Here is an 8,821-nt window from a genome sequence, read left to right on the forward strand (position 1 = left end):
CCTGGGGAAGAGAATGGTCAAGGGGGCAGTTGGCAGAGAAAAGATGGCATTTTGCTATCTCGTTGGTGTTATTTGCACCAGGGTAAGCCTTTCTCCTGGGTTTCAGACAATTTAAATTCAGGTTGCCCTTTCTATGTGTGCCCACCCCCGGCCCCTGAATTATTCACGTGTCCATCATTCAGGGTTCCCATCAGGAGAATGGGGCATTCAGTCTGAGTTCCTCCTTGTCTGGGAGAGGACAATCAGCTTTAGGGGGCATGGAGAAGAGCACCATTCCCCTCTCAGACAGTTGAGAGAGTGGTGCCCTCCCTCTCTGAGGAAACCTGCCACACTGAGGGGAAGAGGTTGAGGATTGGGGGAAGGGCGAGGGAAGGAGGTTGGTGGGAGTCACTCAGGATGCTGAAGTTTAGTTTAGCAGCACAGATGGCTCAGGGGTGGGTGCTGGAGAGGAAGTGACAGAGAGAGGATTAGAGATAAATGTACCCAGCATAGTCCACAAATCGGATTAGACATTTCCTCTTAGATTAACGTTCCTTTCCTGCTGAGCCCATAACCAACACAAAGTAACCTCCTGGCACAGATGAGCAGACATACATGACCCACACTCATGCGCACATACATATACTGTTGGCAGACACGGCCACGTAACACAAGGCAATCCGTAATGCCATCATTCTCTGGCTCACCCACTGGCGTACAACCCATCTCTATGTGCCACCTACATGGGACTTTACACACATAAAGTAGGGCACACTCACATAATCCCTACAACGGCACCCCTTAAAGATCAGAGGCTACCCCTACCATGACCAGCCTAGCTGCCCACAGAAATGCTTGTGCAATGATAGACTATAAGCTCTCCGAGAATGGGATCTTTTTTTGTCTTTTCTCACTCTAGTTCTAAGTACAGTGTCCTGCTCATTTGGGTTGGGGTTTGGGGAGAGGGGATACTCAAGCTGTCCCTGTGATCTCATCAGTGTAGAGAACTTCCTGGCCACTCCTCTGTAACTTACTGTTTCAGAGGGTCAGCTGGGGTACAGAGAGGTTAAATTGTCAGAGTGAGTGTATGTCCAAGGCAGAGCTTAAACTGGGGTCTCCCTGATTCTAAGGCTAGACTACTCCCCTCCATGCCACCCAACCTCTCACTTTATACATAGTGGGCACTTAAATGTTTGTTGAGTTGAGTTCAATAATAGTGGACATTTATATAGGGTTTTAAGGTTTGCAAAGCACTTTACTTATATTATCTCATTTGACCCTCACAACAACCCTATGAGGTCATTACTACAGGTGTTATTAGCCCCATTTAATAGATGAGGAAACTGAGGTTCACAGAAGTTGATTGACTTACTCATGGTCATAGTAGCTAATAATTGTTAAAAGCAGGTTTTGAATACAGGTATCTCCTGACTCCATGTGTCCTTTCCACCATATCAGACTCCCCAAATCACAACGGTTGCATGGATGGCCAAACACATTGCAGATCCCCTTGTGCTCTTACATCTGTACTCAAAAACATCGCACACACATTCAGCCACCAGAAGTTCAGAGACACATCCTATCATCATCATCATCATCATCATCATCATCATCATCATCATCATCATCATCCCTACATGTTCTAATGCACACAAATCACTTGGGGGCATTTCCTATTCTGCCCCTCCCCCTTTACCTACTCCTATAAAATATACCCAACACTTTCTATCAGCACCATCCTACTCATACCATCACAAAACCAAGTCCACATTGAAGTCCAACACCTGACCCCAGTGCCTGGGGGCAAGGGATCAGGATAGGCATCACTCACTAAGTCAGTTCTGAGAACAGCCCAGGGATCTGAAAGCTCTCCAGAATGATCACCAATTGTACCAGCCTGAACCACCCTGCTGAAAGTCTACCTCACTTTCCTCCCAGCCACTGGGACTTTTCCATTTCCATGGGACCCCCTCCCAAATTCTTCTAGAAGCAGACCCAACACCTAGGAAACCAAACCTGTGCCTGGGGTTGGAAGACAGTGAATAGGAAGCTTTCAGTGTGATGCTAAATGCAGTTACTGACTAAAAACATAGGCCATGGGTCACCACCATTAGTAGTCACTGCTCTGACCACAAAAGCAAGAGAGCTATCAGCACCAAAACCAGAGCAAGTTAGACTATCGAGGTGTAAGGCCTGGGGATCCATAGGGAAGCTAGGTGGCACAGTAGATAAAGCCCCAGGCCTGGAGTCAGGAAGACCAGTATAAATCTGGCCTTAGACACTTACTAGTTGTGTGACCCTGGGCAAATCACTTAACCCTGTTTGCCTCAGTTTCCTCATCACTAAAAAATGAGTGGAGAAGGAAATGGCAAACCACTCTAGTATCTTTACCAGGAAAACCCCAAATGGGGTCACAAAGAGTCAGACACAAGTGAAAAGACTGAACAGCAACAACAAAGTTCTTGGAAAGGAGTCACACATCAAACTGGAAAAGATAGGAAGGGGCCCAGTTATGAAGGACTTCAAAAGCAAAGGATTTTATAGTTTCCCCCAAAACACAGACAAGGCACAAAACAGCCCCACACTTTATATAACAGAAAGGAGATGAGGCAGAGTGGGGTGGGGGGGACAGTTAGAAAACCCTGCATTGGAGATTCATTTGAGGGGTCATTTGCCCGATGCGAGAGCATATTAAAACTTCATTTTTAGTTCAGTTGAAAACATCAAGAAATAAATATTTCTCCAGTTAGTCTCTACTGGATTTACCAGAGCCAAAGGAAACTCTATGGATACCTAATCAAACTTCTCAGAAAATAATGCCCTGCACTAAAATCCCCTTTCTGTTTTTCTCTTAGACTAAATCCCTTTCCCTGAAGAAAGTGTATAAAAAGTTAAGAGGTCAAACTCCGGCTCCCGAAAATGGAATAATGGTGTTAACCAAACATAAAATGAGAAATACCTCAGGACTAACTAAAATCATAGCCTTCTACCCTGAGAAGAGATTAGAGTAATGACCCACTTGAAGGCAATCCTCTCCCCATTTCCGGAATGGATTAGGAAGGCATTGATTAGAGGGAGGATCTTTCCTTGATTACTATCTTTGGATCACCTGTAGCCTTCTTCCGGCCAACTTTTGAGAGGGAATGGCCTAAGAAGAATTGAGTAGTTTGGAGCAAATGATTCTTCAGGGGTGTGCCCCAAAGAGGGACTATTGTTCTGGGTTCTTAACCCTTTTTTTCCAGGTTCTTCTTCATTATGTGTCTTCAAACAAAGGTGAGGTGACCACTTGAGTCTGAGGTAGAGAGAATTTTGATTCATATATGGACTAATTAGATGGTGTTTTTAATCTCTTTAAACCTGGGGTTCCTAACCTTTTGCATTATGGACTCCTTTATGGAATCCTTCTCATATTCATGTCTTTGAATGTAAAAAAAGAAAATACATAGAACTACAAAGGAAACCAATTATATCAAAATACAACCAAACAGTAAAAATTAAAAGCAGTAAGTTTGAAGACCCCAGGTTAAAAATGTCTGTTAATTAGACAAAGCCAGGTGGTTTTGTAGTTAGAGCACCAGGCCTGAAGTCAGGAAGATCTGAGTTCAAATTCTACCTCAGACACTTATTAGCTGTGTGACCCTGGGCAAATCACTTAATCCAGTTTGCCTCAGTTTCCTAATCCATAAAATGAGTTGGAGAGGGAAATAGCAAACCACTCCAGTATCTTTGCCAAGAAAATCCCAAATCGGGTCACAAAGTGTCGAACATGACTGAGAATATCTGAATCTGGATTTTGGAATAAGTGAACCTGGGTTCAAATCCCAACTCTTTTACTAACAATCTTCGTCACTTAAGACCTATTTGGACCTTATTTTTTTTTTTTGTTTTGTTTTGTTAAAAGTAGGTAGAGTAAATGACCTCTAAGGTCCCTTTAAGCTCAAGACTATAATTTTATGTATGATCCTAAAAAAAAAAAGCATACTAAGCCCCATCATGGACCATATAGAAGGCACTTTAAGCAAATCCTGCCCTCAAGAATCTCACATTCTGTTGAGAGATGTAGATGAGCATCGGGACACTTAGAAGGCCAGATAGGAATCAATGAAAATTACAAAGTGTTTTTCAAATGTCACAAAGTGAGTTTTCTCATGTAAAGGAGAGTCATGATGAACTTCCTGTTATTGGAAGAAATGGAGCAAAAGCTGGATAATGAAGGCATTTAATGAGCTTTTAGGACAGGAAGAAACTAATGTCAGTGCAGACTGATAGTTACTGCCTAGGAGTCAGGAGGCCTGGGTTCTATTATCCTAGGCCCTGACTCACAGCAATTTTGAGGAGCACCCATGCCTCAGTTTCCCCATAAGCTCTCTCCACCCCAGGATGCTGGAGTCAGTGCTTTGAAATCCCCAGAGGAAAAGCCCCAAGGGTCAGAGCTCCACCTGAGTCAGGAAAGGTCATTTAGACTTCTAAGCCTCAAGGCTCCTCCTCCTTGCTCCCACCTTTCCCGGACTGGACTGGTCCTGGGTCAAAAAGAGTAACCCCATTCCAGCCTGTGACTCAGGCTGCTGACTGACTAGAAGACCCTTCCCCTATTTACGCAGACTGAGGGGACCTATAAACCATACCCCTGGCCCACTGGGAAGAAGGGACAAAGGCAGTGCTGCCAGACTGCTGTCACGAGGATGGAGAGTGGAGATGGGAGATTGCCCAGGAATGTGCCCCACGTGAGGGGGCAGGAAGGAGGCGGTAGACACAGGAGGAGACACAGGCCAGCAGCCTCCTCAGCCGCCTTGGGCCCTGAGGAGTAAGCCCCAAAGTACAGTGCAATGACAACAGTAATTAGGGCTGTAACCCACATTTAGTCTGATCCTTTCATCCTGGCTAATCCACCCCCTCTCCCCACCGCCCCGGAGCACAGCCGGAGGAGGAGCCTGGAGATCAGTGGAGCTGCTGGGATACCACTCCGAGCCTAGGGCTAGGGCCCTGCCAGGCTGAGGAAATTTTAAACCCAGTCCTAGAGATTTTAGCTGTGAGAGGAGATTTAAGTGGAACAAGAAATACTTGACTGGATCTCTGAGGGAGAAAGGATTAGATTTCCCCCTGATTATCCTGGAGGGCAGAGTTGAGAACAATGCATTTAAAAAAAAAATACCAAGAGGCAAGTCTAAACTCAAGATAACAAAAAACTTCCTAACAATTAAACAACGAAATAAACAGCCTCTGGAGATGCTGAGTTGCCTATCACTGGAGATCTCCTGAGCTTGGACTTGGGGATTTGGGGACCAGGTGGACTAAAATGGCTTCTGAAGTCCCTTCCAAACCTACAATTTCATGACTCAGCAGGGGGAGTTCCTACAGTGATCCTCAAGGTGGGGAGGTGGGGCTGAGGAGCTGAAGCCCTGCAGAGAGATGATTAGGAGCCTGAATGGGCAGGATAGGAGGCTTGAACACCAGCACTCCATAGCCCATCCATTACACTGATCTCCCCCCCTTCCCCCACCCCCACCCCAAACACACTGGCTCAGATCCCAGACATTTAGCTTAGAGGTACAACTTAGGACAAGGATAAATGTTTCTTTCCTTTCCTGATTCGTTCCTTTACTTCAGAAGATACCTTGGTATAGTGGCTCTAGATCAATGACTCTGGAGCTGAAATAACTGGGTTCAAACCCAATATTGTGTGAATCACTTTATCTCCCTGGACCTCAATTTTCCTCAACTATCAAAGGGGTGGAGAGGATGAGGAGGTTTGAACCACCTGGTCTCTGAGGTTCCGTCTGGCTCTGGCTCTGTCATTCTATTTCTTCTATTACACACATAGATGGGTCTTGGGTCATCTCCATCTCCCTTTTCTATATCTTCTCCCCTTTATCCTGCTTTCCTAACTCTCCTTCCTGGTTTCTTCCCCCACTCTATTCTCATTGCCGCCCCTAATTTTCCCCAAACTTCTATCACATCACCCTTTGCTGCTTGCTCAAAATCTTTCCATGACTCATAGGATCATATATTTAGACCTGAAAGGGACATCTAGTTCAACACCCTCATTTTACAGATGAGGAAATCGAGGCCAAGAGTTTTGGGGGTTTTTTTGCTTTTTGGAGAGGGGATGGCAGGGCAACTGGTGTTAAGTGACTTGCCCAAGGTCACATGGCTAGTAAGTGTTAAGTGTCTGAGGCCACATTTGAACTCAAGTCCTTCTGCCTCCAGGGCCAGTGCTCTATTTACTTCTCCACCTAGCTGCCACCACGAGGCCCAGAGATATTAAAAGACTTCACACAGGTAGTAAACACCAATGAGAGGCTTTGAAGCCAATACCACTGATTCCAAAGATGTCACGCACCACACTCACTCCATTTTCTAGGGTTAAAGATGAAACTACATAGCCTGGAAGTCTTTGTGGCACCAATCTACCTTTCCAATCTAATCTTTCTACTAATTTCTTACACGGCCAAGAGCAGGTCGCTCTATTTACTGCTCCCTGAATGCACCATGTTACATTCCATTCCTCTGCCTGGCTTTGGCTGTGTAATCTGCCCCACCAGGAGCCTTCTCACCTCATCTCCACATTTCTAAATTCTGGTCATCCTTCCAGAATGAACTTAAATTCTTCCTTGGGTGGCCTTCCTTAACTATCAACAATCCATAGTCATTTTTTCCTTTCCTGAACTTACTTTTCATATCACTCATGAAGTCAAAGATTGAAGATAAAATGAATAGTCTCTGTCTTCAAGATACTCTGCTGAAAGGGTACCATGTGTACATAAAGAAATACTACACACGAACGCTCCCTTTTGGTGTAGCTAGGTCCCTTGGCCTCTGTTCTCTGAGCCCAGCTGAGGAACCCCCAACCAGAAACTTTTTATGTCTATTTACAAGATCCAGGGAAGAGAGATCTTAAACTCTCATGGAAACCCCACTGTTGAAGTTGATCTCTACACTGAAAAAGGTCAGTTCCGAGCTGCTGTGCCCAGCAGGGCTTCTACTGGTATCCATGAAGTCTTGGAGCTCTGAGACAATGATAAGACCCGCTACATGGGGAAAGGTGTCCCAAAGGGGTTGAGCACATCAATAAAACTATTTCCTCGATCCTGATTAGCAAGAAACTAAATGTTGTGGAGCAGGAGAAGATGGACAAATTAACAATAGAGATGGATGGCACTGAAAATAAATCTAAACTTGGTGCAAATGCCATATTGGGAGTGTCTCTGGCTGTTTGTAAGGCTGGAGCTGCTGAGAAAGGTGTCTCCTTGTACCCATATTGCTGACCTTGCAGCCAATGATGAAGTCATCCTGCCAGTTACAGCCTTCAGTATGATCAATGGTGGCTCCCATGTTGGTAACAAGCTAGTCATGCAGGAGTTCATGATCCTCCCTGTTGGAGCCACAAACTTTAAGGAGGCCATGCACACTGGAGCTGAGGTCTACCACAACCTGAAGAGTGTGATTAAGCAGAAATATGGACAGGATGCCACCAATGTGGGGGATGAGGGCGGCTTTGCTCTGAACATCCTGGAGAATAAAGAAGCTCTGGACCTGCTAAAGAATGCTGTTAGTAAGGCTGGCTATACTGATAAGGTCATGATTGGCATGGATGTTGCTGCTTCAGAATTCTTCCAATCTGGGAAATATGACTTGGACTTCAAGTCTCCTGATGATCCCATCAGATACATCACCTTCTGAGCTTGGAGACCTCTACAAGAGCTTTGTCAAGGACTATCCAGTGGTGTCTACTGAAGATCCTTTTGACCAGGATGATTGGGAAGCTTGGAAGAACCTCACTGCTACTACAGGCATCCAGGTGGTAGGGGAAGACCTCACAGTGACCAATCCCAAGCATATTGAAAAGGCTGTGAATGAGAAAGCCTGCAACTGCCTCCTACTCAAAGTGAACCAGATTGGCTCTGTGACTGAATCTCTCCAGGCATGCAAGCTGGCCCAGTCCAATGGGTGGGGAGTAATGGTTTCCCATCGTTCTGGGGAGACTGAAGATACCTTCATTGTAGATCTGGTGGTGGGTCTCTGCACTGGGCAGATCAAGACTGATGTGCCCTGCTGATCTGAGCGTCTGGCCAAGTATAACCAGCTTCTCAGAACTGAGGAAGAGCTGGGCAGCAAGGCTAAATATGCTGAAAAGAACTTCAGAAACCCTGGGGCCAAGTAAGCTCTGTGGCCAGGAAGCCTAAGAGCTCGCAGGTGCCGGGCACCTCTATCCTAAGAATGGGCAGCACCAAGTACTAGATCAGTTTTGTTTTGGGGGTAGAGGCCTCTGCTGCTTAACCTCCCTCTCCCTTCCACCTTTCTGTGATGTTCTCACTGCTTCATTAGAACTGTCTTACACCAGAGACTTCCTGATCATCTGGCTCTGTCAGCAGACCCTTGTCATCCTGTGCCTGGGATAGAATGACCTGTTCTCACCCCTACCTCTGGTGCTGATGTGTGAAGCCATATACTTGTGATGTAGCCCCGATGGGCCCACAGGCCAGATCCTTAGTGGCTTCTATGTGCAGAATAAAAGTATTCAGTAACCCCCCCCCCCAAAAAAAAAGAAATACTACACACTGTACATTGATTGATCAATTCACTGATCCCCAAAATTACATTTGAAAGAGGTTATCATTTCTAAGTTCTCTCTTTTTGGGGTCCCTAGGCTTACTTTCTATTTTTGTGGTCTTCATTTTTCCCATGTTCAGGCAGCATCTGGGAGATCATAATTGAATGGGCCCCCTTATTAAGGCAGAGAAAAAGGGTACCAAGCAATGCCTGCGTGGAGGCTTTGTCTTACTTTTTTCTTTGTATTCTTATATCTGGTACAGTGCTTGGCAAGCAGTAGATATTTAATAAA

General features: G+C 45.5%; 1 pseudogene; it reads left to right on the forward strand.

Annotated features, from left to right (window-relative positions):
* The first annotated feature begins 6,840 nt into the window (after positions 1 to 6,840).
* LOC138151805 (alpha-enolase-like) lies at positions 6,841 to 8,140 on the forward strand (annotated as a pseudogene).
* Positions 8,141 to 8,821: the final 681 nt, after the last annotated feature.

Source organism: Petaurus breviceps, unplaced genomic scaffold (assembly GCF_028583685.1).
Source record: "Petaurus breviceps papuanus isolate PSGF00001 unplaced genomic scaffold, PetGlider_PUasm1.0 90919, whole genome shotgun sequence".
Taxonomy (NCBI): Eukaryota; Metazoa; Chordata; class Mammalia; order Diprotodontia; family Petauridae; genus Petaurus; species Petaurus breviceps.